Below are 6000 nucleotides of genomic sequence, written 5' to 3'. Positions count from 1 at the left end.
AATAAGTGACACCATGAGGCGTTCCAATGTCAGAATAATTGGAATCCTGGAGGGAGTGGAGAGAGAGAGAGGGCTAGAAGATGTATTTGAGCAAATCGTAGCTGAGAACTTCCCTAATCTGGGGAATGAAACAAACATTCGAGTCCTAGAGGCAGAGAGGACCCCTCCTGAAATTAAGGAAAACAGGTCAACACCCCGGCATGTAATCGTAAAACTTGCAAATCTTAGAACCAAGGAAACCATGTTAAGGGCAGTTACGGGGAAGAGATTCCTTACGTACAGAGGGAGGAACATCAGAATAACATCAGACCTATCCACAGAGACCTGGCAAGCCAGAAAGGCCTGGCAAGACATATTCAGGGTACTAAATGAGAAGAACATGCAGCCAAGAATACTTTATCCGGCAAGGCTTTCATTTAGAATGGATGGAGAGATGCAGAGCTTCCACGAACGGCAGAAGTTGAAAGAATATGTGACCACTAAGCTGACCCTGCAAGAAATATTAAGGGGGTTCTATAAAAGGAGAAAGATCCCAAGAGTGATCTACAACAGAAATTTACAGGGACAATCTATAAAAACAACGTCTTCACAGGCAACATGATGACAATTAATTCATATCTTTCAATAATCACTCTCAACATGAATGGCCTAAATGCTCCCATAAAACGGCACAGGGTTGCAGATTGGATAAAAAGACAGGACCCATCCATATGCTGTCTACAAGAGACTCATTTTGAACCTAAAGATACATCCAGACTGAAAGTGAAGGGATGGAAATCTATCTTCCATGCCAGCGGACCTCAAAAGAAAGCTGGGGTAGCAATTCTTCTATCAGACAAATTAGATTTTAAACTAAAGTCTGTAATAAGAGACACAGAAGGACACTATATCATTCTTAAAGGGTCTATCCAACAAGAAGATCTAACAATTGTAAATATCTATGCCCCCAACATGGGATCAGCCATCTACATAAGTCAACTGTTAACCAAAACAAAGAGTCCTACTGATAACAATACGTTAATTGTAGGAGACCTCAATACTCCACTCTCAGCAATGGACAGATCATCTAAGCAGAAAATCAACAAGGAAACAAGAGCTTTGAATGATACATTGGACCAGATGGACCTCATAGATATTTACAGAACATTCCACCCTAAAACAACAGAATACTCATTCTTCTTGAGCACACATGGAACTTTCTCCAGAATAGACCATATACTGGGTCACAAATCAGGTCTCAACTGACACCAAAAGATTGAGATTATTCCCTGCATATTCTCAGACCACAATGCTCTAAAACTGGAACTCAATCACAAGAAAAAATTTGGAAGAAATTCAAACACTTGGAAGCTAAAGATCACTCTGCTCAAGAATGTTTGGGTCAACCAAGAAATCAAAGAAGAACTTAAACAATTCATGGAAATCAATGAGAATGAAAACACATCGGTCCAAAACCTATGGGATACTGCCAAGGCGGTCCTAAGGGGGAAATACATAGCCATCCAAGCCTCACTCAAAAAAAATAGAAAAATCCTGAATTCACCAACTAACTCTACACCTTAAAGAAGTAGAGAAAAGGCAATAAACAACGCCTAAGCCATGCACTAGAAGAGAAATAATTAAAATTAGAGCAGAAATCAATGAATTAGAAACCAGAAACACAGTAGATCAGATCAATGAAACTAGAAGTTGGTTCTTTGAAAGAATTAATAAGACTGATAAACCACTGGCCAGACTTATCCAAAAGAAGAAAGGACCAAAGTTAATAAAATTATGAATGAAAGGGGAGAGATCACGACCAACACCAAGGAAATAGAAACAATTATTAGAAATTATTATCAACAACTATATGCCAATAAACTGAGCAATCTGGATGAAATGGAGGCCTTCCTGGAAACCTATAAGCTGCCAAGACTGAAACAGGAAGAAATTGACAACCTGAATAGGCCAATAACCAGTAACGAGATGGAAGCAGTGATCAAAAACCTCCCAAAACACAAGAGTCCAGGGCCTGATGGATTCCCTGGGGAATTCTACCAAACATTCAAAGAAGAAATAATACCTATTCTACTGAAGCTGTTTCAAAAAATAGAAACAGAAGGAAAACTTCCAAACTCATTCTATGAGGCCAGCATTACCTTAATCCCCAAACCAGGCAAAGACCCCATCAAAAAGGAGAATTTCAGACCGATATCCCTGATGAATATGGATTCCAAAATCCTCAACAAAATCCTAGCTAATAGGACCCAACAATACATTAAAAGGATCATCCACCACAACCAAGTGGGATTTATCCCCGGGATGCAAGGGTGGTTCAGCATTTGCAAATCAATCAATGTGATAGAACACATTAATAAGAGGAGGGAGAAGAACCATATGGTCCTCTCACATGATGCAGAAAAAGCATTTGACAAAATACAGCATCCTTTCCTGATTAAAACTCTTCAGAGTATAGGGATAGAGGGAACATTCCTCAAGCTCATAAAATCCATCTATGAAAAACCCACAGCGAATATCATCCTCAATGGGGAAAAGCTGAGAGCCTTTCCCTTAAGATCAGGAACATGTCAAGGGTGCCCACTCTCACCACTGTTGTTCAACATAGTACTAGAAGTCCTAGCAACAGCAATCAGACAACAAAAAGAAATAAAAGGTATTCAAATTGGCAAAGAAGAAGTCAAACTCTCTCTTTTCGCAGACGACATGATACTTTATGTGGAAAACCCAAAAGACTCCACCCCCAAATTACTAGAACTCATGTAGCAATTCAGTAATGTGGCAGGATACAAAATCAATGCACAGAAATCAGTTGCTTTCTTATACACTAACAATGCAACTGTAGAAAGAGAAATTAGAGAAACGACTGCATTTACAATAGCACCGAAAACCATAAGATACCTCAGAATAAACCTAACCAAATAGGTAAAGGATCTATACTCTAGGAACTACAAAACACTCATGAAAGAAATTGAAGAAGACACAAAAAGATGGAAAAACATTCCATGCTCATGGATCAGAAGAATAAACATTGTTAAAATGTCTATGCTACCCAGAGCAATCTATACCTTCAATGCCATCCCGATCAAAATTCCAATGACATTTTTCAAAGTGCTGGAACAAACAATCCTAAAATTTGTATGGAATCAGAAAAGACCCTGAATCACCAAGGAGATGTTGAAAAAGAAAAACAAAGCTGGGGGCATCACGTTGCCTGATCTCAAGCTATATTACAAAGCAGTGATCACCAAGACAGCATGGTACTGGCACAAAAACAGACATAGAGACCAATGGAACAGAATGGAGAACCCAGATATGGACCCTCAACTCTATGGTCAAATAATCTTCGACAAAGCAGGAAAAAACATGCAATGGAAAAAAGACAGTCTCTTCAATAAATGGTGCTGGGAAAATTGGACAGCCACATGCAGAAGAATGAAACTCAACCATTCTCTAACACCGTTCACAAAGATAAACTCAAAGTGGATGAAAGACCTCAATGTGAGACAGGAATCCATCAAAATCCTAGAGGAGAACATAGGCAGTAACCTCTTTGACATCGGCCACAGCTACTTCTTTCAAGATACAGCTCCAAAAGCTAGTGAAACAAAAGCAAAAATGAACTTTTGGGACTCCATCAAGATAAAAAGCTTCTGCACAGCAAAGGAAACAGTCAACAAAACAAAGAGGCAACCTACAGAATGGGAGAAGATATTTGCAAATGACACTACAGATAAAGGGCTGGTATCCAAAATCTATAAAGAACTTCTCAAACTCAACACCCAAAAAACAAATAGTCAAAGTGGGCAGAAGAGATGAACAGACACTTCTCTGAAGAAGACATACAAATGGCTAACAGACACATGAAAAAATGTTCATCATCATTAGCCATCAGGGAAATCCAAATCAAAACCACACTGAGATACCACCTTACACCAGTTAGAATGGCAAAAATGGACAGGGAAAGAAACAACAAATGTTGGAGAGGTTGTGGAGAAAGGGGAACCCTCTTACACTGTTGGTGGGAATGCAAGTTGGTACAGCCACTTTGGAAAACAGTGTGGAGGTTCCTCAAAAATTTAAAAATAGAGCTACCCTATGACCCAGCAATTGCACTACTGGGCATTTACCCCAAAGACACATGTAGTGAAAAGAAGGGCCATATGCACCCCAATGTTCATAGCAGCAATGTCTGCAATAGCCAAACCATGGAAAGAGCCAAGATGCCCTTCAACAGATGAATGGATAAAGAAGATGTGGTCCATATATACAATGGAATATTACTCAGCCATCAGAAAGGATGAATACCCAACTTTCACATCAACATGGATTGGACTGGAGGAGATTATGCTAAGTGAAAGAAGTCAAGCAGAGAAAGTCAATTATCATATGGTTTCACTTATTTGTGAAACATAAGGAATAACATGGAGGACATTAAGAGAAAGAAGGGAAAAATGGGGGGGGGGGGGAATTGGAGGGAGAGATGAACCATGAGAGACTATGGACCTGAGAAACAAACAGGGTTTTAGGGTGGGGGGGGGACTGGTTAGCCCGGTGATGGGTATTAAGGAGGGCACGTACTGCATGGAGCACTGGGTGTTATACGAAAACAATGGATCGTGGAACACTACATCAAAAACTAATGATGTATTGTATGGTGACTAACATAACAATAAAATTTAAAAAAAAAAAAACCAATAGTAATTATAATGATTGCACCTCAAAAGCAGATCTCTTAAATACAACTTTCTCACAGGATTTCTGAAAGGATTAAATGGGAAAATAAATGTGAAAGTACCAAGGAGAGGATATAGCATACATGGTATATGTTCATACTTTCTCCTTAGCCCATTTGTATTTACCTCCACCACAAAGGCTCTCTAACATCCTTAAGTCTAAAAATTACTACAGAATTTTTAGCTCCCCACTGATACTTGCTTCTGGTCTGGCTCTCCTCTGACAATACATCAGCCAGAATGATCTATGTGAAAAGCAAATCCTTTCACATCACACATCATGTGATTCTCTTACTTAAATTTCAATAGCTCCCTACAGATTTCTGGATGAAGTTTAATCTCTTCAGTGAAGTACCTAAGACCGTTCATGATCTGGCTCTTGCCCAGTCTCTGGCTTTATATCCTACACTCCTCACAGCTACTGTTTGCTCTACAAAGGAATCTGGACTTCTTGTCCTTCCTTGGGCACATCATACTGGTTTTTGTTTTTTTGTTTTTTTGCTTTAGAATATGTTCTTACCTCTGCCTGGAAAGTCTCTTTCTTTCTCATACCTTTCCCTACATCCATAGTATTTTACATACATTATTCTCACTTAATCTTTACAACAATTCTTAGAATTAGGTACTATTAGAATTTTCATTTACAGATAAGAAAACCAAGGAAGTTAAGTGATTTGCCTTAGATCACAGAGCTAGTAACTAGACAAGCTAGGTCTAGCTCCAAAGCCTATGTTCTTAATTTCCATGCCTTTCAAATTTGACTGTTTCCTTTATGATCAAATTATATGAGATACTGTATATATTTTTAGGTATTTTAGAGGTTTAAAATAAGTGATGAGAAGTAGAATAATTTTCTTCTAATATTTGAGGGGCTATCATCAAAAGAGATTAATATAAGATAAGAATTAGGACTAATGAGTAGAAGTTATAGAAAATCAGATTTCAAGTCAGTATAATGAATGCTCTAACAATTACAGATGTCCAATTGCATAGCCTGTTTTTTTTAAAGGACAGAGCTCCTCATAGCTATTCAAATAGAAATAAGATTATTATCACATATGAATCACTTTATAAAAGGAGGGAAATTAGCTAAGATAGTCCTTTTCATTCCAATACAACTATAAACCCAATAAAATATTTCCTCTTCACTATTCACCTTTGATTTTCTTTCCCAGTAGTAAGGATAAATCTGTATTGTATCATCAATATTATTATTGCTGTATTCCCCTTACAATTTATTACATTAGGCCAGGGTTTCTCAACCACC

At 38.2% G+C, this 6000-nt stretch overlaps 1 protein-coding gene across 1 annotated transcript in view; it reads right to left on the bottom strand.

The window, feature by feature from the left end:
* MSH4 (mutS homolog 4) overlaps positions 1-6000 on the bottom strand; it is a 98920-nt gene that overhangs the window by 20307 nt on the left and 72613 nt on the right. The window lies entirely within an intron of this gene.

This window comes from Neomonachus schauinslandi, chromosome 4 (assembly GCF_002201575.2).
Source record: "Neomonachus schauinslandi chromosome 4, ASM220157v2, whole genome shotgun sequence".
Lineage (NCBI taxonomy): Eukaryota > Metazoa > Chordata > Mammalia > Carnivora > Phocidae > Neomonachus > Neomonachus schauinslandi.
The sequence above is the reverse complement of the archived record's forward strand: the minus strand, read 5'-3'. Positions and strand labels throughout refer to the sequence as shown.